We start from the raw sequence: 24,501 nt of genomic DNA on the forward strand, positions 1-24,501 counted from the left end.
GTATCCCTAAAAATTGTCAATTTTACCAAAAGTGAGGAAAGTATGGGAAACTGTCACAACCTAGAGTAGGCTAAGGAGAAATGACTACTAAATGTAATATGGTAGCCTGGATGGGATGCTGGAACAGAAAAGGACATTAAGTAAAAACGAAGGGGATCTGAATAAAGTATGGACTTAGGTTAATAAAAATGTAGATATTGGTTCTCTAATGTAATAAATGTACCATACTAACATTAGATATTAGTGATGGAGGAAAAAGAGTATGGGTTATATGGCGGTTATATGGAGACTCTTGTACTAATTTCACAATTTTTCTCTCTTTTTTTTAAGAGAGAGAGGGGTACAGGGAGGGGGAGAGGGAGAGAGAGAATCTTAAGCAGACTCCCTGCTGGGCTTGGAGCCTGATGCAGAACTCGACCTCACAATCCTGAGATCGTGACCTGAGCAGAGACCAAGAGTCGGATGCTTAACTGACTGAGCCATCCAGGAGCCCTGATTTTTCTCTATTTGTAAAACTGTTCTACAAATACGTCTTATTTAAAAAAATAGGTATGCAATAAATATGACTGACTCGAGAGCAAAAACTGAAGAACTCTGACATTTTATCCCTGGAACTGATCGACTCTGCATTCATTAATCAGAAGATAAATGGATCTGAGTGTCAGAGGATAACTTACACATGAATATACCACTCAAGTTTCTCTCCAAGTTTGAATTTACCTAAAAGTTTATCCTAATGAAATTTAGAATTCTATTATTGAGAATAGAAATCAATTCCATTAATTTGTTTATTTTTTCAGTTTTAGAAAGAATGATACTTAGATACATAATACAGGCACAGGCACTACTGGGTAAGAATGAAATCCAACAGTGTTTGCTTCCTCATCCCCCAAAAATGCTTTATAAAGAGGAGGGCACAAAAGTTCCCAGGAGTCAGTTAAGTAGCAGGTACAAGAGGATGTTCCATAGCCCATGGGGGGCCTAGGAGCAAAAATGAGATCTTGCAATTAAGAAAACGCTACAAAGTAAAACTGTATCTATAGGTGAAAACCACAATTCCCAGCGAGAATAATTACAATACCATTACTCTTATTAAATGTCCCAATTACTGTGTCTAGGAGACTTTATACTGGACATTAAATAGGAACAAGATGGTTATTCCCATGAAGCCGGGTTGGTTAAAGTCCAGCCATTCTGATGAGGCAGGATTACATTTATGTCAATATGCTTAAGAACTCTGAAAATAGCAAGAAACATAGTGTCTTAAGAAATGCTCCATATTTTAACTGTCCATAGATTTGAAAAGGGGCTTGCTGCCATTTTGTCATCGTGGCCCAGAACTGAGAGAGCAGGGCCACTGTGCAGGATGAGGGCACTGGGGGAGAAGGGGAGGACCGCAAAGGAACTCGCCTCCTCAGCCAGCACCTTCTGCACTGATGCTGCCTGGAGCCTGAGGAATTTCTGAGATGCGCTCCAAAGCACAGGTGACCCCAATTCCTTAGGCCAGGTGACAGGGGATGAACCAGACTTTCAATGCCTGGAGCTGGAAAGAAATACTGGAAGTGGGGCGCATCTCAGTGTGAGTAGGTCCAGCGGTCAGAGTGCAATCCTAGGAGGAGGGCAGGACGACAAGCTTCACCAGTCCTCAGACCCAGGAGCCCCCAGGAATGTTCTCTAACTCCTGTCTCCCTGACACACCCCCACATACAGGAGGCAGAGTAGCAGTCCACTCTACCCCCAAGAGAGAACATAACTTGCCCTGGGTACAAGGAAGGGGCACGGGTGACCTCCTGCCAAGAGCCCATTCCACTGTTCATTCCCCAATCCAGTCCCTTCAAGGATGGTAGAGCCATCCCTATGGGAAGGCTGCTGGAAGGGCCTGGCGGGGGGCATGAGGACAGGAGGTGTGTGGAGAATGGGGTGACCGGCAGAGCACTGTGAATTACGGGAGACTGGGAGGGGGCTGCAACAACCAAGCTGACCCAGCGGCCCTCCCTCTGGACCCCACGTCCTCTCCTGCACCCCCATCTCTGCCTCTCTTCCACAGGAGACTCAGTGACACACCAGTGTCTTCACCGGATGACGGAGTGAGTCACTGCTTCTTGGCTGCCATTCCCCAGAACAGGCTTCTATTCAACTCCCTTCTGTTTTAGATTCTGGGCTGCCAGGAACCACAGAAACTCTCATCTCAATTGTGATGGCCCCGTTTTCTCATGGAAACAGCTCTGCTGTTAACCACTTCCTCTGTCACCTAAATGCCAGCTGGTACGTTCCTGCCAGAAAAAACCGGCTGAAAACATAAAACCCAATCTTTACGTATATCCAAAATGCTTCCCTACAAAATGGATGCTACTTCCGGAGTGGCAGTGACCGTCTTGGTCACCTCTGGCTCGCCCATCATGCCTGATACGTTTAGGTGATTACACTGTCCTGGGTACATGGGTTTCCACTCCATATGGCATCAGCTTGGAAAAAACGTCCCTATTTCTACACAATCACTATAATACAACAAAACCTCCCGTACCACAATTGGGTATTTAGTACTCTTATTTGAAGAATGAGGATTTGGGGGAGACAGAACTGGCCACACAGAGGAACAGCAAACACAACTTCAAATTGAACGCGGGGCACCACCATTCTCCAAATATTCTTCAGTGACTATGACCAGGGATTGTTCCTGACTGTCCCACCCCCATCTAGTTCTCAGCCCTTTGGGTGGCTTCTCTCAGTTCATTTCTCTCTCTTCTCCTCACCTCCCTACTAATTTTAAATTATTTGCAGTTGCTGCAGGGCTGTTATGTTTTGTTCTCCGAACACTGCAGCCAAACTGTGTTACAGACTGGCAGATGTGGTGTAGACAGGCCGAGAGTGCACTGGAAGAAAGGAGGCCCTTTGCCTTTGAGAAGAATGGTGGTTGTAAACAGACAATCTCCGTATCCTTTATGCTCCCGATACAGCCTTCAGGAGAAACATCTCTTAGGGACCAAGATACAAAAGAAACATCTGAACGGTCTAGCAGTAATCACTGCCTTCCCCGGTTGTCTGGGGAAAGGCTATTTTCCTTCCTGCCTTTCCCGGAGAACTAAGTCCTTTTAGCCTTACTACCCACTTGAATGTGTCTTTGATTAAGAGATACAAAGAGAATGTCAAGGTTTGCCAAGCACTCTCTATCTTTCTAAAATATAATTGGGAAAGTGGTATATAGTGATGAAAATTTCTGGGGAAAAAAAATAAAGACAGAAAAAAGGAGGACTATCCAAATGTTATACAGCTAAATCATCCTATCATTCTTCACTTTTATTTCAAAAGAATTAGGAAAAATGGGTAGATAAAAGAATAAGCCACCTTTTCACTCAAAATTGGTTGCTGGAGCAAGATAAAAATCTAATAAGCAATTATTGCATGTAAACGAAAATGTAAAGAGAAAATCTACTCCCTCTGAAAATTACTTTGTGATTTTGTGACTTTTAAGGTATGTGAATAACATAAAATACTTTAATATGTCTCTACTTTGCTTTTTTAATGAAGCAGACCATGCAGAAATATCAGAAAATATTTCAACAAGACATGTGAATCCAGTGGAAAAAATTACCGACTTGTCTCTTTAAAAATGTATTTGGCATATTTTGCTAATGCAAAGAAATAAATATTCGCTAAAATATCAATTTACTCGAGATGGGTGAGGCTCTTTTGCTTTGTGTTTTGTTTTTATTTTAACCTAATATTGGCAATCCGTGCCAAAGGGTTTTCGATCACATCCTGCGTCTTCAGAAAACCAAAGAGGTGGCTCCTGATTTTTTCTTACTTCTTGTCAGAAGCATCTAGAATTGTAACATCAGTTATGTTGACAGTTTTAGGCCAAAATTCATTGGAATGACTCTAATTTGAAACTAAATGATTTTTTTTTTATGGCACAGAAGGGTCGTTTAATTCCCTTTTTCTGAGTCTAGTTCACTGTTCACATTTTACATAATAGACCTACCATCTTTATTGGAAGAAACAGAAAAATCCCTAAGGAAAGTGTTTACCACATAATTGCTGAGCAAAAGCAGCTGACTTAGAAAGGGGCAGTCCTGAATGTGCTGGGAAGATATTTGCTTCTTTTCTTCCTGTAACTTCGGCATTGTATAAAAATGCTATTTTTATGACTGTGAACAAGCCTTTCCGTAACTCATTCAGGCAGTTTTAAGGGCTGTTTTGTATGGAGCTACATTTTTTTTTCATTTTAATAAGTGTATTTCTATAGCTCTGTATTTTGACTGATGCCGCATTTCTACGTTCTTACTCATACCTTAGTTTTCTACCAATTACCTATTTAGAGGCAAGTTAAAAATGAAGCTGAAGGGAAATATATTCATAAAAATGGCAAGGTCAGTAGGTAAATGTTATTTAAAAATATCATGTAACGCAGAGTACTGCTCCTTTTTATCTTTATGTCTAAAAATATATGATCCGTGTAGTTGCTGCTGATTGAGAGTTTTCAAAAACAGGTGGAGAGGCCAAGAGGTGGGACTGGCTGATAAATCACCTGATTTATCAAGGGACTACAGTTTTCTACCAAAAGATAGCAGAGCTCAATATTTACATTTGCTAAAAGTTGCTAGCATAGCTCCGGGCATAGCTTCATTCAAAGTGATAGCTACCAACCAGTGTTTCGTGAATGAATAACACACTTCATTCACAAGGATATTTTATTTTTATTTCTTTAGCAAAATCCTAACATTCTCCGTCTCTTACACCATCCCTTCCAACCTTGTGGCCTTGTAAGTATGAAAGCAGTGCCATTAACTGGAGTCTTAAAGAGAAAAGGGACGTAGGAGAGAAGGCCGTGCTTGTGACTATGGGCACAGGGTGGATAAAATACCCATCAGTAAAACTTGTAATACATTCAAGTATGAGCTGGTGGTTGGGAGTATAAAATGGGTAAAACAGGAAAATAACGAAGGACATACAATTCTAATGTAACAGATCGTACGGGTACTGACCTCAATGTGAATACCCAAATACCACGGCATTTAACACTATTCTGCTGATCCGTTTCCCCTATCTGAGCCCTACACCTATGCACACAGGACCGTGGAGGAGGACGTAAGGACCATCTGACAAAATCTATCCTTCGCCCCCTCAATGACCCACTTTCGGGATGACTCAATGATCTACTCCCCTTGCATCAGCGATGTGCACAGGATAGTCACTCAACACAAACTGTGTATCCAGACCGTCAAGATTTCACACACGTTTTCTTCTCCTGTGTGAAAATCCCCATGGATTATCAGTAGAACTTTCCTATTTAAAGTAAATAGTATCATGGTTTCTTAGATCTTCAAATGTTATTTGAAGTGACATTTAAATTATGAATGGATGGATGATTTAAAACAAACAAACAGTACCGTATAGATGAGAGGCAAGAAGTCTAGGTGGAGGGAACAGCCTTTGAGGAAGCCCGGAGGCATGGAAGCACGTGGCACGTTCACAGAACTGAAAGGGGCCGGTGCAGCTTGAGGGTGCTGACCACACAAGGGAAACAGCTGGCGTTGGACAGGTAAGCACGCTTCTAGTCCTGCAGGTCTGGAATCTCGTGATTTATAACCAAGATGAAAGTAAATGTTTCATCTGCACTTTTAAAAAAAATATTTATTTATTTGAGAGAGCGAGAGCGCGCGTGAACACGAGCTGGGGGAGGGTTAGAGGGAGAGGGAGAAGCAGACTCCCCCGCTGGACAGGGAGCTGGAGAATGACGCAAGAGGCTCGATCCTAGGTCCCTGGGATCATGACCTGAGCGGAAGGCAGATGCTTCACAGATGGAGCCACCCAGGCGCCCCTCATCTGTGGTTTTTTAAGACGGAAATGACAAAAATTAAAAAAAAATAATGTGAGTGAGGTGACTCTAATAAAAGTTGGAAACGCCCTGGAGTCATGAAAGGAAGGAATAATTCCTCTTTGTTAAAATGACCAACCCAAGCTACGTGGGATATGTATTTCCCATCTGGGCTGTTGAGCTAGACTTCATTAGGTCCTACTTTGACTCTCTACTAGTCATTCCCAACAGGTGTTCAGTAGAATGCTGATTTTAAAAGTTAACTGGAAATTCTGAAAAGAATTCCAAAGCCAAATTTTGCTCAGTTATGTGCTGAGTATAAAAAAAAATTTTCAGATCTAGAAAGATGGAAATATTATGTTATATGTGAAAAATTATATAATTTATTTGGCTACGACCCTCTTTTTTTCCCCCTCAACTACCTCACAGCATTAGAGCTTCTGGGGACATAACGTGGTCATTGCTGCCACTGGAGACTTGACAACAATAAATCTGTCTTGGTTCTTGTTTGCCTATTATGAAATACTGTTTCTTTTTATATATTTTCCATTGAAATAATTATGAAGACTTAATCTTTAAAGAACATAAAATGGGCTATTTATTCCCTTAGGCACAGGAGATTAATTTGATGGCTTTATTTTGGATTTTATTTCCAGCAGAGGTTTTTTACCTGGACGGTGAAAGCCCATAATCTGGCCAAGATCAAATGAGGTATGTATAAAGTCAGGGAAATCTTCTCCAACAACTTTTCAAAGTGCTCCTGTGTGATGTGAGGTCTTAATTTTGGACTGACCAAACTGGCGTTTACTTGATCTATACAAATGTCCTATTAATTTGGCCTGATTTCATGGAACCAATTATTGTCTAAAATAATCTCTACAATCTCTGAAGACAAATTAGCCCATTCACATGCTCTTGTAATTCTTGAAAGATCTGGATGCATTTTTAACTATTTTGAAATTGTGCAGCACGTAAAAGTTGCAAAAGTGGTTACGGAGACTTCCTGAGTACCCATCACCCAACTTCCACCGACGGTAACATACGGACATAATATACTGTCAAAACCAGAAATTTGACGGTGCTACAATACTACTCAGGCACAGACTTTATTTGGATTCTAATAGCTTTTACATGCAGTGTGTGTGTGTGTGTGTGTGTGTGTATTTTGGGGGGTGGGGAGTGGATATCTTTTAAGGAAGGATTTTATCCAGGGAGTTTTCAAAAAAGATAGCTGCTGTAAGCAAGCTAATTAGACATCTACTGCTAACAATCTTGACCTCAATTAGGTGAAGGATTCCTAATTAAATCGTTACAGGCTTTTGTGTTAAATGGTAATTGAATGCCTAAAAGTTCTTCACAATTATATCATATTAACAAGAATGTATTTGCATTTTTAATGCTTTATTGATTTCTAATTCATGACAGGGCTGTTAGTTTTATCTTACCATGCCATTGAAAGCTTTACAAATTGTTCTTTAGGGTTGACAAGCTTTGGGAACAGGTTAAAAAAACAACAAAGTTTGTGACCCACTCAGGGTTTTGCAGAGTGCTTCCTTTGCTACTCCCTCCCACAATTACCGCCATCTATTTAAATGTAAACCTGTGGGTAGGAAGGCAGAGGACAGGGTGAGACTGCAGACAGGTGACTTAGGCCACTCCCCTTTTCTTACCATGTTTCTATCATGGACCATGACTTCTTTTATTCAGTTGAGTTGGCTTGGCTAATTTGGTCATATACATGAAAACCTTAGACTTCAATACGTTTTATATTTATTTATTTAACATAAATTTGTGGTCAATAATGATTATCTATGTTCATACAGACATATAGCATTAGTTCCTCTAAAATATTTACCCAAATCTGTTAACAATACTGTATTTGTTTTTACGGACTCATCTTTTGTACTGGCTTTGACCAGTTCATTAAAAAAAAAAACCAAAAAAACTTGTATAAGGTGGACAAAGCGAGATTTTTAAAAAATCAATGTCTACTTACTTTACAATCAACCATGGGCCTGAATCGATCTTTTGAACATGAGTTTAATAGGTCATTTAAAATGATGGGATTAATTTGAGAAGGCCTACTTGGGTTTATAGATTTAAATAAATTGTAAAGAAGATGCATATGAGTCTGTCTCAAATTCAGACTATTTTCTCTAGCAGTAATTGGTGGTATACTCTCATTTTTTAATGTCAAAAGCAATTTCAGAACGAAGTATTTTGCCAAAATGTATCGCTTCCCCCAAATAATCCGCCATGCCCCACCTTCTACCATCTTCCCTCGTGCTGTGTTACACGCTACTTCTCCACTTCAGGGTCTTTTCAGCTTGGTTTTAGGAAGGGTGTTTTCATAGATTATGCATTCCAGAGGTGCCTTGTGCATTGCTTAGTGCACATTCCTTACCCATATATTACATCTGTCATCTATTATAAGCGTATGAAGCACAGTAGAAATCAGATACCCACACACTAGAATACATTAACAAATGTAAACCAAACATTTTTCTTAATCTTTTTCCATTAATGTCCCCTGGGAGTCTGTTAGATGGTGGAGGTCACATTAAAACAATCAGAGATTTTTTAAAAAGAAGTATTTTTGCAAATACGTCATGGAGAAAACATCCAGTTGAAATCAGCAATCGTTCCTACCTAATGTGTCAGTTAGGTGAACACACACCTTAATCAACAAGCACAAGGACAATGCTAACTTTTCTGCTGTCAGCCATAAAATACTAAAGATAGAAAGGATGTAGTAAATTACAAGTTTGCCCCAGGGTATGTATTTCAAGTTCCAGATATTATTTTATTTTCAAATTTTTCAGATATGATTAAAGGTGAACAATTATTCAGATATAATTGGAAATGAACAGTAACAAATCAGCATACATAATTCCACCAGAAACATAACACGGCAAGAGGGTCTAGAGAATGCAGTTAATGCATGGATTGAATCTACCTCTTGTCTCCCACAGCACAATGAAGGAGATGGACTAGAATGTTTAAATTTTCACATACTTCATTTCTGTCTTCCATAGTATTAAATGTATTAATACCCATATACAAATTCAAGCCCTTGAAGAATACTTTAAAATATTTATTATTGGTAATAAAGTATTAATCTACAAAAAAATCAATATTCCTATTGGTATGTTCATGGTACTCTGGTCTGCTCTTTGGGATCACTTATATAGTAAAATTTCCTCAAAAAATCCTTACTGTGTTATGCATTCAATCTATATTAGAAATGGCTCATTTTAATAATCCTACCTTCCTGCTCATGGAATCACAGAATGAGAGGATTCAAATACTTTAGACATAATATAGCTGAACTCACCATAATGGGGTCATGATGCAGACGTTAATTATTTTTCCAAATTTTAACATTACGTGGGCTTACATATATTTCCCAACTATTTTGCACGTCACCATTTTTACCAAATACATGAATGAGCAGTTATTACTGAAGTTTCACATCATAATTTTCAATTCAGTGATTTTATTCTAGGTTGATCCAAATCGGGGCATCATCAAAGTGTGCCAGGCTGTTTCTGAGCCTCCTCTGATTGGCTTAGCTCACCTGGCCTTGTCTTTTTGCCTTGTTTTGCACGTAGAAGGACCCCTAAGAAGCACTTGTACCATTCTTGTGGCCTTAAATAGCATCGCATCCTAAAGCACAGGTTGTGCAGTATTCCTCAGGGGTAAAGCCTGGACTCTGGTATAGCCTGCATCCTGTACAGGTACAGCCCGTACAGCCTATGCTCTCTCTCATGTTTTCCAATTCTCTAAATCTCTAGACCACACCTGCTTAATTTCCCCAGACTTTTTTTTTAGCCCTGATGCTACTTCTGTTTTTATCTTTTTTTTTTTTCCAACTCATCCACTTAGTTTTTAATTTCACTGATATATGTTTCAATATATTTTTTCAAATTCCACTACTGGCTATTTACTCAAAGAAAACAAAAGCACTAATTCCAAGGCAAGGGAAACAAAAGCAAAAATGAACTTTTGGGACTTCAACAAGATAAAAAGCTTCTGCACGGCAAAGAAAACAGTCAACAAAACTAAGAGGCAACCCATGGGATGGGAGAAGGTATTTGCACATGACACTACAGATAAAAGGCTGGTGTCCAAGATCTACAAAGAACTTCTCAAACTCAATACCCAAGAAGCAAATAATCAAATAAAAAAATGGGCAGAAGATATGAACAGACACTTCTCCAAGGAAGACATACAAATGGCTAAGAGACACATGTAAATATGTTCCACATCACTAGCCGTAAGAGAAATCTAAATCAAAACCACAATGAGATACCACCTTATACCAGTTAGAATGGCAAACATTAACAAGACAGGAAACAACAAATGTTGGTGAGAATGTGGAGAAAGGGGATCCCTCTTACACTGTGGGTGGGAATGCAAGCTCATACAGCCACTCTGGAAAACAGTATGGAGGTTCCTCAAGACATTAAAGATAGAGCCACCCTATGACCCACTACTAGGTATTTACCCCAAAGATACAGATGTAGTGAAAAGAAGGGGCACAGGCACCCCAATGTTCATAGAAGCAATGTCCACAATAGCCAAATTGTGGAAGGAGCCAAGTTGCCCTTCAACAGATGAATGGATAAAGAAGATGTGGTTCATATATATCAATGGAATATTACTCAGCCATCAGAAAGGACGAATACCCACCATTTGCACTGACATAGATGGAACTGGAGGGGATTATGCTAAGTGAAATAAGTCAAGTAGAGAAAGACAATTATCATATGGTTTCACTCATATGTGGAACGTAAGGGATAGTGTGAAGACCACTGGGGAAGGGAGGGAAAACTGAATGGGAAGAAATCAGAGAGGGGGACAAACCATGAGAGACTCCAGACTCTGGGAACCAAACTGAGGGTTACAGAACGGAGGGGATTGGGGGGATGAGGTAACTGGGTGATGAGTATTAAAGAGGGCATGTACTATGATGAGCACTGGGTGTTATACGCAACTAATGAATCACTGAACACTACATCAAAAACTAATGATATACCAAATGCTGGCTAACTGAACATAATAATAAAAAAATTAAATTAAAAAAACCCTCCTCTTGTTAATAGATTATAGGATTTGATTCACCTTCCAAATCAGTTAATAGAGAGCAGGAATCACATTCTATTCACCTTTGTATAATCCCTAACAACACAGTCACCATTGTGACTCAATTGTTTGGAATAACTACTCTTTACAACCTGAAGGGTCACATGACAAAGTGGCAAGGGGCCAGGTGGTAGTCAGATTTCTGTTTCCTCACAAGGTAAGGTCATCTCTCTCTTCAAAATCGAAGACTAAAATACTGTTGGAATCAGCTCAACCTCACATTTCAATCTCTGAAATAAAACGGATCCATTTTGATTCTTTTTGTCAATGAGAACTTGTTTTAAATGGTTCCAAAATAAGTAACCCATATATATTTATTTCTAGTCTTTGGAACATAGACCTATAATAATATTAATTGTTGGATGTTTACAATCAATATATAAAAGTGTAATTATTTTATTTGATTTTAATAAAATCTTCTCTAACTTTCAAACAACAACAACAAAACACTAATTCAAAAAGATATATTCACTCTTATACTCAGTGCAGCGTTATTTACGATGGCCAAGATACGGAAGCTATCTAAGTGTCCATCCATAGGTGAATGGATAAAGGAGATGTGACACACACACACACACACCCTCAAATATTACGCAGCCATAAAAAAGAATGAGATCTTGCCGTTTGTGACAAGGTGCATAGACCTAGAGGCTATTACACTACGTGAGATAAGTCAGACAGAGAAAGACAAATATCATATGGTCTCATGTAGACTGGGCATCTAAAAAACAAATGAATAAACAAACAAACAAGATAGTACCAGACCTATAAATACAGAAAACAAACTGGTGCATGCCAGAGGGGAAGGAGGTGGAGGGATGGCACAATGGGTGAAGAGGGGTGGGAGATACAGGCATCCAGTTACGGAATGAATGAATGAATCATGGGAATAGAAGGTACAGCATAGGGAATATAGTCAGTGGTATTGGAATAGTGATATATGGTGAGAGATGGTAGCTACACTTGTGGTGAATGTAGAATACACAGAGTGGTTGAATCACGATGTTATACACCTGAAACTAATGTAACATTGTCAACTATACTCAAAAAATATTTTTTTTAGAAATTTAAAAATTTAGAAATTGTATTTCTAGGTTCATCTTTTCCAAATGTGCTTTATCTTTTAAAAATATTTTTAGTGGTTGCCCTAGAGTTCATAATACCCACTTATAACTAATTTAAGTACTTTCAAATAACACTATACAGTTTCATGGGTAGTGCAGATGCCTTATAAAAGATTATTCCCCATTCCTCCTCCCATCCCCTTTAAGATTGCTGGCATTCATGTCACTTGTCCACACTGATCTATTAGACCAATTAAGAATATGACAAGATTTTATTTTACTTCATTCTTTTTCCAATGGTTTCCCTTTCTTTTCATAGATCTGAGTTTCTTCTTTCTCTCAGTATTTCTTGCAGGGGATGTTTGCTCGCTATGTATTCTCTGTTTTAGTTTGTCTAAGGAAGTCTTTATTTCTCTTTCACTCTTGAAGGGTGATTTCACTGGATATAGAATTCTAGGTTGGTGGTGTATTTTGTTGTTTTTTCAACAGTTAAAATATTTCACCCTATTCTCTTCTTGCTGGCATGGTTTCTGACAAAAAGGCCACTGTAATTATTATCCCTGTTCCTCTAGCATAGCCCCCAGCTTCTGTTAAGATTTTATCTTTGTCTTATGTTTTGTGCAGTTCATTTCTTGTGTTTTGATCCTCTCTTAAACATTTATGAATACTTTTTCCCAATAACTCCGTAATCTGTAGTTCTTGGGTTCTGATTATATATGTTTTTTCTTGACAACTCTTACTAATAGGACTTTTCTCTTTTATGTCCTGTAATTCTGAATTATGAGCTCATCCTTGGTGGATCTACTTGGGAAAATCAAACTCTTGAGTTGATTAAGTGTCTTTTTTTTTTTTTTTGGTAAATATGTTATTAACTTCTTCAAGGTAGCAGGTGCAATATCGACTGTGGATAAATTTAAATTTATTTCTCAGCCTGAGTTTTTCCCAATTACAACAGTATTATGAATTCAAACCCCAAAGACATATGAGGGCATACCAAAGCTTATAAATATTTATGTGATTTTTAAAAATTTACAGCCCAGACTGAAACAGGTGAAGTCCTTTGCTTGCTCCTACTTTAAGAGGGTAATAACTGGAAATATCTGTTAGAATGTCTTCAAGTATTTCAAATTCAACCTGTCTAAATGTAAACTCTTTATATCTTCCCTGATAGATTATCAGTGCCACAATAGAATTATTGTGCTGATTTAGTAAGGTATAGTGTGGTGATATACTCAACAAAACATCTAGTTACAATAAATCAACATAGTCAAGAGTTAGTGAATTAATGTGTTTGCTATAGTCACTTAAACCCAGAGGCTTCTAAACCATTTACGGGAATTTGTATCAGCTCTGTATTGGCCTTATAAGCCAGCGCCAAAAAAAAAAAAAAAAAAAAAAACCTTAAAAATTAATTACTACTATATAAATATTTTATAGTTTCTTCAGAGCATAATGTCAATATTTCAATGTAAAATCCCTTAAGCATGAGTTTGGTTCATGAGTTTCTAATACTGTAAGTTATTTGCCATATTGAGACCTTTCGCCCATAAAGAAAACTGGTTTCTCTTAAAACAATGACTAATTTTTGATTCTCCCTCCAAACCCACCCACCTCAAACCTATACCCCACCTGAGCTCTCCTCTCTCGGGTAACGGCAGCTGTCCTAGAGTTGTTCAGACCAAAATCTTCACGTCATCTTGATTCCCCTTCTCTTCTACCAAACCCATCTGCTCCTCCAGCAAATCCTGAAAGCTCCACCTTTAAAACATATCTAGAATCAAACATCTCTCTCCTGCACGTTTTGTCATAATCTGGTAACAAATCTACGTGCTTCTACCTTTTCCATAATAAAGTCTACACACCGCAGAACCACCAGATTGAGGTTTTATTATTTATTCAGGACACAGCACTTATTTACTGAATCCGACCACATCACACCCTGCTCATAACTCTCCGATGACTTCTCATCTCACTCAGAATAAAATTCAAAGTTCTAACGCAACATGCCTCAAGACCCTATGTGATGTGGCCAGAAAGCAGAGTGTCTTGCATCACGGTTAATTTAACTCCCTTCTCCAATGTCTGTTCCTCAAAGAGACAGTCTCTGACCAGGGGACATAAAACTGTAGCACATCTCCCTGTCACTCTATCCCCTACTCCGTCGTAATACGCTTTCTCTTTATCCATAGGACTACTAACATGGTATTCCTACACACTACCTGATATTTCTTTATGATCTATTAATAATCGTCTTTGTGGAGCTTGCTCTTATTTCTACAGGAGACAGATCACTGGCCAGGAACTAAGTAGGAACCTTATCAATATTTGTTCATACATTGAAAAATATTTGCTTCACTATATTTAGCGTTCAGAATAAAATGTCGAGCCAAATGTCCATGTGTTCAATACATTATTAAATGCATAGCAATGAAAAATGTATGTTGGTTTTATAAAGGGTATGTAAACAGAACCTCTCATCGGCTCTAGGGAGCTGTGAGCCACTTATCTGAAGACTGACATCTGCACAGATATGGGTGTGTGAAAGGTGTTTGAATGACAAGGGCATTTTAGGAGGATCAGCTTATGCAAAGGCCCTGTGGCAGGAGGGAGCAAGGCCTAGACATGTAACTGAGAGAAGCCCAATGTTCCTGTTGAACACAGAAAAGGGGGAGACTGAGAGTAAGACGGCAATTATGGGCAAAGCACAGAGTCTGCAGATCTCTTGATAAAAAGTATTCTTTTTTTAAAAAATATTTTTTTATTATATTATGTTAGTCACCATACAGTACATCCCTGGTTTTTGATGTAAAGTTCGATGATTCATTAGTTGCATATAACACCCAGTGCACCATGCAATACGTGCCCTCCTTACTACCCATCACCGGCCTTCTTTATCTTTGTGCAAGGGAGCAGTCAGTGCAGTCTGAAGTAGGTGGATCAGGTGATCCAGCTTCCATCGTAAGAAGACAAGTATGCCTCCAGGGCAGGAAAAGCAGAGACTTTTGCAATAATGTGCAGTATGAACTAGGAGATGGATAACAGTCTATCCGTGGATAGTTTCCTAGAGATATTTGGAGCTTGAAGTGGCATTGCCTGGCAACTAATTAGACTCAGAGAAAAAAGTTAAGGATTGAAAACACAGCCGAGATGAATGGCTTGCTCAGATGGAAGGAGAGCTGGTGCTACTCCTGATGTGGGAGGGAAAGGAAAGTATGAATATGAATGTGGACGCACGTGCTTCAGCACTGATATTTAGAAAGCACATTATTGTTTCTGAACAAATTCTTCTCTCCAAATTCTGCAAATTATGTGCTAAGAGAGCTGTTCATTTTGCAACTGTCCTCACATGTGTGACCGCATCTTAACTGCTGCAGAGTCCTGAAGTGTCCCAGCACATAACTTTACTACGTCCCTTATGACCTTTGTTTTCTCTTTGCCATGCTGCTGAGGAGTGATTTACTCACGCTAGTTTGTAGGACAAGGTGGAAGAATCTGAACCCAAAGAATATTTTAAAAAGTAATTCTTGTCTCCAAACAGTTTAAAGTTTGAAATATGCAATAAATAATATCTAAATAATAAAGCAATATATCTTCTAGGAACAGTTCTCTATAAGAAGCAGGTCTCATGGATTATCTTCATTGCCAATAACCAGAATCTTAAATCAGAGGCAAAATATGAGCCACTGAAATATTAGTGTCAGTAGAAAAATAGAGAGATGCTTCATCATTTACTTTCAGCAGAGGATACCTGAGTGTTTTCAAATAAATGACAAAAATAACAGAACACTTTATTAAGTTAAAAATTGGTTGTTGAGTGGGTCTGAAATAATAATTCTATTTTACTGAAACATTATGAAAATACAGGTCTTGAAGTCAACTATTTAGGTTTGAATTATGAAAGGATCATTACTTAGATGCTTTAACAAAATCAAAATGTCTGAATAATTATATACTTTTGCTTTTTATGTAAATGGCTGCTATTCTATAGAAACCACAATTATAAATATACTATTCAAAGTTAAATGCAATATCGTAATTTTGCATTTTGGCTCAGAGTATAATATTGAAGGAAACAAAAAACAACTTGGATCTAACGCATGAGGGGAGAAGTAAAAAACAAAAAAAAAAAACCCCAAAACCAAAAAAACACAACTACACATGTAGCCATTTTCCATTAGTGCAGAGTATTTTCTGACTTAGAAAGTCAGCCTGACGTCCCACAGAAAGGAAAACTCACAAGCAGCTGTCTTTGAAGTAGGTCTGACTTGAACAACCTGGAGCTGAAAAGCACGTCGAAAAAGAATCTTTTTGTGATTTGAAGGAAGTCATCTCACTGTTGTTGAGCATACTGGATAATCGGAATTGGAGCGGGCATCTATAAGAAGTTATTTTAAAGTAGACTGGTTATCCTCAAACAGATGAATACACGATAAGCCTACATAAAACATGGGATAACCATCTTTGTGCCTACAAAACATTTATCTTGATATTCTGGCAAAATCACTAGAAAATGATGTAATAATCATTTCGTTATTGGACACGATTTGTGTCTAAGAAACTTGTTACTAATTTACAAGGTTGGACTCTTACGAATAAAGCCCCTGTGAACATTTGTGTGCATGTCTTTGTGTAACCTATGCTTTCATTTCATGGAATAAATATCTAGGAGTTGAATTGCTGGGTCATATGTTTAGGCAAAGTCTATGTGTAACTTTTGAAGAAACCCTGAAACTATTTTCTTAAATCATTTTGTAATTCTCCATCCTGTCCAGCAATGTGGGGCAGTTCCAGCTGCAGCAAATAATCACTAACCTTTGTACTGTCAGGGGCCGTGGTATTTCACTGTGGTATTAATTTGCATATCCCTGATGACTAGGCTGAGCATCTTTTCACGTGCTTAACAGCAGCTTGTGTATTTTGTAACTCATGTGTTCGATTATTTTGCCAATTTATTCTAAGTCATCTTATTTTAGAAAAAGTTTAAGATTTACGGAAAACTTTGTGAACACAATACAGTATTCCCATAAGCCCTAAGCCCAGTTTCCCCTATTAATACTATTTCACATTAGCACGGTACATTGGTTAATTTTATTGTGCTGATGATATTAGTACATTACTATTAACTAAAGTCCATGCTTTATTCAGATTTTCTTACTTTTTACCTTATATGCTTTTTCTGTTCCTGGATCCCGTTCGTGATCGTGCATTCCATTTAGTAATCACATCCCCTTAGGCTGCTCTTACTTGCGGTGTTTCTCAGACTTTCTCTGTTTTTGATGACCTTGACAGTGCAGAGCAGTCATCAAGGATTTTGAAAAAATGTACCTCCACTGGGATTTTTCTGATATGTTTCTTATCATTAGCCTAGGGTTATGGGTTTGGGGGGTAAAGTGTCATTTTATCACATCATATCAAGGGTACATAAATCAATGTGACCTATTACTGTTGATGTTAACCTTCATCACCAGACTGAGTAAGTGTTCGTTGGGTTTCTCCACAATAAACTTACTCTAGTTTTTTTTTTCTCTTTCCATACTGTGCTCTTTAGAAGGAATTCACTGGTATAGCCCACTCTCCAGGAAAGGGACTTATGCTTCAATTCTTTGGGGACAGGCTATCTACATAAAATATTTGGAATTCTTCTGCAGGGCAGATTTGTTTCCCCTCCTCCATTCATTTATTTACTTAACCATTTATTAATATCAATATGGACTCATGGATTGTATACTTATACTCTGTGTTATAATCCAATATTACTTTATTTCTTTTATTGTTCAAATCATCCCATCTTTAGCCAGTGGGAATTCTTTCTGTTGGATCTTGTTGCTTTGACATTCACTGTAGGTTTGTGTTTGCTTATTTCTAGCATTTTCTTACCTTGTGGCACTACAAGATACACCAGGCTCACCTCGTATATCTTCTGCCCTAGTTTTATAATTAGCATTTTCCCAAAGATCCCTGAATCCTTTGATTGGAAATGTGGATATTTAGCAGAAACAATTTTCCTTATAAAGTTTCAAGTAACCAGAGAAAAGGTTTTTAAATGATCATTTGGTAAAGCAGGATAATCCAAATAATCTCTCTTTATCAATTATTACTTTATATTCTAATACAGATTTTGGAATCTCTGTGATGAGCCACGTTAAACATTTTTATAAAAGACAATCATACTTTCTAGATGTTTTATTTATTTAAAAATAATGATGTGTCACAAGAGAATTTTATGACAAGTGTAACATTTACTGACGTGGCCTTTTCCAGCTATTGTTTCCAACCCTAACGTACTCTAGGGCACAAGAGAAGCAGACTGAAGTATTTATTACACACCTGCTCTACCTGCGGGTTCCTTCCAGTGAACCTTCCTGTGTAAAGTACAAAGCACCTGCGGACTGGTTGGGAAGGCAAGGGTACTGTCTTGTAATGACAGCGAATTCCCGGATTAGACCCCAATAAATCTAGCGTCCAGTTTCAATTCTGCTCAACACTAGATACATAATATAGATACTGTAAAAATCATTTAGGAGCCTCGGGTCGCCTTCTTTTATATAAGGAGGTTAGATGAAAGGATTAGCAAGATTCTTTCAGGTGCTACCAGGCTATTCCGCAAAGACAATGCAGCACATAATTACGAGGCGAAGTACTGAGTGTAATTACTACAGGAGTTCGGAGAACAGAAAGAATGATGTTCGCTGAAACCACGGGGGAGGAAATGATGAAAGACGTGTGACCGAGGATTTCAGGTGACTGCAAAATATTCCGTGCTTGGATTTATAACCAAAGTCAAACGTTTAGGACCTGGTAATCCCCCTTATGTTTTATTTTGTGTGAGAACAGCAGTGCTAATCTGAGCCACGTTTAATCAGATTGATCGGTTGTTTCATTAAACAGCTTATTGCTTATTACTGGACTGAGGTTTAACAGAAATGCAGGACAGGTGTTTCATTTAAGAATAAAACAGAGAGGTTATTTTACGCCTAACTTACTTGTAAAATTCCTGATATTTTAGTTGTCCCTTACTAAAGAACTGCTCCTAGTGCTAACAGTATTACTGCTGGCTGGACAATATGGCTTTTTAAATGCTGCCCCCATGTTGGAGAGTGCTGGTTAGGTATTCAACCTGAGTTATGGTTTCTGGCCCCAAGAACTGTGTGAATCCCCACTTGCAATCAGAGAACAGCATATAGAAGGATCCACCAAAGTGGCAAATCATGTTTGCTACCAACTGCTGCTCATCATTTTTTTTTTCTTGACAGATTCAGCTCACGATTAGAGACTAAAGTGACATTCCCCATGGTGTTGAGATGGGAATTCATGAAAGCAGCTGCCATTGGTAAACACTTTAAGTGTTGAAACAGCCATCCGCTTCCAGTCCCAGGGAAAAATATACAGTTATAATGAAATTAATAAAAGCGGTGGAGGTGTTTCCTGGATTCAGATCCTCTGTCACTACATCACAGGGAAATTCGTGTGGTGGACGAAGAAGGTGAAAGAAAATTGTATTTATTTATTTTTTTTGTCTCTGATTCCCAATAGTAAACTGCCCCAAATCAAAGATTTAGGAACCTGTTTTGGCTATGTTAAGAACATTTCCAATTACTTGGATGGTAGTTTAAGTTCAGATGTTAAAACTTTATTGGTGGGACTCTGCTCTCGGTGATTGCTGCTTTATTCTTTATAAAGAAGTCTGCACCAATTATAACCTCACATGTGTTTTTACCCTTTCTGCTAGGTTGGTAATTGCTCACTGAAGGGAATTTATATCTGTTCATGTATTTTTTTAAAAAAGCAAATAACAGGAAGAAAGCAAGATGTGAATTAAATCCTAAATAACAAACTAAGCTCTGTTGAACTGGCACAGTCCATGAGGAGAAAGAGCTCTCCTTTGCAGCAAATCAGAAAACCAAGAATCTGGCCTTTACCACCAATTCGAGGTGGAAATGTAAACAATTCATTTAATGCGTCAGACTTTCAGTGCTTACGTTAAAAAAAAAAAAAAAGAAAAGAAAAAAGAAAAATGTAAATAGGAAAGGGTCATCTGGAAGGTTTCTTCCAGGCGTAACTGATGTTGATGTTAGCAAGGACACTAGTGCCAGAGTAGAACCGTCGGATAAAAGAAAGACTCCAGACTAGTAAAGAAAATAGATGGAAAAAGGAAATCAAACACGAAGAAGATGGCTAGACTTACACACACACACACACACACACACACACACACACACACACACACACACACACAGACACGAATCCGGACAAGGATCCCATTTGTAAGGAGGTGCATTATACCACAAATAGAATATTTGCAAGTTCAAGTTTGGCCTTCATGAAGCAGATGAGGAAACTGGCTTCAGATGAGTGAAGGGGCTGCTTCAAAGTCAGGGAGCAGAAACAATGCAAGATCGGCGGTGAGGATCCCCAACTGCCTGTACCCCTGCAGCCCCCAGGGCCCCAGCACCATTTTGTCGTCACCACCTCATTCTTAATGATATGACATGTTCTTCCTGTCTTCTCATCTGCCCTGGGGGATTAGATGTTCCTCCTTCATCATTCATTCAGCAGTATTTATAAAGCACGTACGACATGTCAGGTACCACTCTGAGCAAAAGATATGCGACTGTAGATGATGGGGCATCCTTCTGTCATTAGAAGCATGCAAAACAAACACTGTACGAAAATATTCGTCTGTAAATGACATTTTGGGCCTCTCCAGCACTTCCATAGTGGGACTGAAGTATCTTCTCAGCTCAGATGCTCTGCTTTATATCAGCAAACAAAAACTGAATATGGACAACGCTACTATGATTTAAACATATTCCTCCGAAGAGATACAACTTTGCAACAAAAATCATCAAGGCAAATCTTTGTTCTTGCCTAAAAATATTCAAAAAGGGTTTTGGATCTTGAATAAATGTAGTGAATGTGTACAGAATGAAATTCATCCACTTAAACATGAATCCATCATTCTCAGAAGCACCGATGTGGTGTCGGGGAAATGAAAGATAATTGTGTTTTTCGTAAGATTTCAAATATACCTTATCTACTTAAATATTTGGATACTTATTACAATTACATGTATTTAATTTTTGAAATTTTGAAAGGCTATTATAGAGATGGAATTATAGAGATGGAATTACAGAGTTAACAACGCCCCAAGGAAATTGATTCTCTAACACAGAACACCTATGGGTAACAGAGAGAAATAAAAATGGTAAAAATACTACAAAGAATGGTTTTGAAGACTTACATTATTTTTCCCCATCTCTAGCCTAAACTGATATTTTTACCCACCTCTGGGAGATGTTAACTTGACTTCCGTAACATGTATGTAAACATGCTGATTGAACATGAAATAAAAATTGCACCTACATTTTTAAAAAAAATTCCTCTAGCACTAGCTAAGTGCCATGGGTAAATGTGGCATTACTTAGGATATTTTCCATAGAAGCAGACGAAGGATTGCTTGAGAAGGTGTATTTAGATGCCCAAACAATTTAGATCACTTAATAAATAAGCAAAATACAAAAAAGCAAGCCAGCAGCAACAAAACCATTGTGTAATACACTTGGTAAAACAAATAAGCCAACCAAACCTATTACATAAATTGGTAAAATCGTAAAAATAAGTTTCCAGAGCAAAGGAGAGGAAGTGACAGACGCATATGAAATTTTTAAAAAGCATGTCAAATAAATGTGGTGGTTTTTATGGACAATTATCAAAAGATCAGAGTGTGAAAGGAAAGGATTTCTTAAATCTCAGGGTTGGCAGCCGCGACTGACCAGACGCTGAACTCAAACCAATGGGGTCAACGTGATCACGAGACCTCCCTCACACCGCACGTGGACCGCACTGCCCCACCCGCGCCGAAATCTGTGACTGGGAACTCCTTTTCCTTAGCTGCGAGCCACGGACCACCAGCTCCTCTCACTCCTGCTGCATCTCATCGCATTCAGCAAAAGGAAATCAAGTGACATTTTCATTGTCCACTTAAAAAACACCCCGCCAAAGCCAAAAATCCATTACGTACGCTGTTCCTACTTCCTACTAGGCGCAAATGGCAGTTTTGTGGATAAACCACAGGTCACGATTTTTCCAGCATCCAATAAAATTGTTCTCACTGGTTCCCAAGCCTTCGTAACAGTTTTTTCTTTTTTCTTTTCTCCCCCAGCTCTAGCTAGTGTTTTCCTTCTTCCCAATGCTGCGCAGTTTAGATTTTTGCTAGGGTCACATCCATTCCTAGGTCATGCTTTTCTATACCACGTTTCTGCTCCTGCACAGTGAGCCACCCCCAAACTTACCAATTTAAAATCATACTACTTTGTTACTGCTTACCTAGTCTACAGGCTGGCTGGGCTCTCTCATCTGTTGAGAGTGGCTGCTGGTCAGCTAGGCATCTCTCCTTCTGGGGGGCTGTCCAGCCACACGTCTCTTCCCTGCAGCCTCTCGTATCCTGGTGGGCCAGCTCTGGCTCTTTTTCTCAGGGAGGCCAGAGGATTCTGAAAGAGAATACAAGCAAGCAAGTCTTCTTGAGTCCTAGGCTTGGAACTGGTACACCCATAACTCCTTTGACTTCTATTGGTCAACATGAATCCTAAGGCCAGCCCAGATTCAAGAAATGGGAAAACAACTCTCTCTCTTAAGGGGAAAAGGCTGGAACACAGGGGACAAGAACAGGAGGCAATGAGGTCAAATCAACACTTTCCCCCATATTTCCTATCTTGGGAGCTGATGAATTAATTAAACACAGGAGTGTGTACGCCATGGAGAATGAGTAGAGACCGCGTCATTAAAGAGAAAGGTCCCTCTTTCTGAATGATCAAAAGCAGTAAACATTTGTATTTGTTGTTATCCATTTACTAAGGGCAAATCATACTGAATACATCTGCTTTCTTCTATATAGTGTGGCTGTAATCAAACGTATGTAATGATTCCCTTTCTCCTTCTCATGCTACATTCCATCAAGTAGTGGGAGATAAACACCATGACTGGGATTTCACTGCCACCTGCAGAAGTGAGGTGGTGGGTCAGCTTTTGTTCTTAGTCCTGTTTCTGGCATTTCATAAAATAATCAAGGCATGCATCTTTATTTACGTTTTCTTTCATCCTAAAATCATAAAGCGAAACTAATTTCCCATGGCAATCTTTGTATCTCAAGTTTAGTGTAAGGGAGTGACCGAAACCCCGCAAACTTCCAGATGGTTTCAAAGCAGAGTAAGCAAACCAGCATCCGCTTGTCTTCAGCCCCGTGGGTGCCATGTGGCTCCCCTTTAATCCATCTGTGGTCCCAGTTACATAATTTTCAATCCTGCTTCTTCAGGTTCTTTCTCCAAGCTCTCCCCCTCTGCTTTCTCAACTGAAATCACACCAATGATAGGTGTGAGTTTTGCTTTTTTTGTTTTGTTCTAACAGCGGACGGTTTCCCATGAGGAACCAGATGATCAGATCATTATGAGCCAAAGGCTTATTGTATTTTAAATATCTAACGACGTGTGTGTTTATTACTTATTAGCCTTTGTGTAAAAAATTATTGAGAATGTGAAGACAAAGGATTATCGCCGAAAAGCTCTTCTTATACTATTTTCTTGGGAAACTTTAAGAGTTCATTTCTTTTTTTTTTTTTTTTTTTTTTTTTTTTCCTTTTCAAATGATTTTTTATTATATTATGTTAGTCACCATACAGTACATCCCTGGTTTCCGATGTAAGGCTCGATGATTCATTAGTTGTGTATAACACCCAGTGCACCATGCAATACGTGCCCTCTTTACTACCCATCACCGGTCTATCCCATTCCCCCACCCCCCTCCCCTCTGAAGTCCTCAGTTTGTTTCTCATAGTCCATAGTCTCTCATGTTTCATTCCCCCTTCTGATTACCCCCCCTTTCTTTATCCCTTTCTTCCCCTACCGATCATCCTAGTTCTTATGTTCCATAGATGAGAGAAATCATATGATAGTTGTCTTTCTCTGCTTGACTTATTTCACTTAGCATTATCTCCTCCAGTGCTGTCCATGTTGTAGCAAATGTTGAGAACTCGTTCTTTCTGATAGCTGAGTAATATTCCATTGTATATATGGACCACAACTTCTTAATCCAGTCATCTGTTGAAGGGCATCTCGGCTCCTTCCACGATTTAGCTATTGTGGACATTGCTGCTATGAACATTGGGGTGCATATGGCCCTTCTCTTCACTACGTCTGTATTAAGAGTTCATTTCTTTCAATAGCTGACAAAAGTTAGAAAACCAACTCCTGCTACTTAAACAGAATAGACAATCTTGCCACTAAACAAGGGTCTAGTGTGTCTCCCTCACCATGTAAACCCACGGGTGGTCGGACCTTTAGTACTGAAACTAAGCCATCTTACAGATATTTGGTACTGCTCAACCTTGCCCCAGGACCCTTTCTACTAATTCAGCTCCTTGGCGCTCAACCCTGGCTACCATTAGAATCACCTGGGCAGCTTCTAGAGTACCACTCTGCA

At 38.8% G+C, this 24,501-nt stretch overlaps 1 long non-coding RNA gene across 9 annotated transcripts in view; it reads right to left on the reverse strand.

Moving 5' to 3' along the window:
* LOC113252511 (uncharacterized) overlaps positions 1–22,599 on the reverse strand; it is a 90,272-nt gene extending 67,673 nt beyond the window's left edge. For 6 of the 9 annotated variants that reach the window (XR_003314879.4, XR_008960115.1, XR_008960114.1 and 3 more), the window contains exon 1: positions 22,354–22,565. This is a non-coding gene — a long non-coding RNA (uncharacterized LOC113252511). Of the gene's footprint in view, positions 1–22,353 lie in introns of all 9 variants that reach the window. The other 3 variants (XR_008960120.1, XR_008960121.1, XR_008960119.1) reach the window with 1 other exon arrangement.
* Between the last annotated feature and the right edge of the window lie 1,902 nt (positions 22,600–24,501).

This window comes from Ursus arctos, unplaced genomic scaffold, assembly GCF_023065955.2.
Source record: "Ursus arctos isolate Adak ecotype North America unplaced genomic scaffold, UrsArc2.0 scaffold_19, whole genome shotgun sequence".
Taxonomy (NCBI): Eukaryota; Metazoa; Chordata; class Mammalia; order Carnivora; family Ursidae; genus Ursus; species Ursus arctos.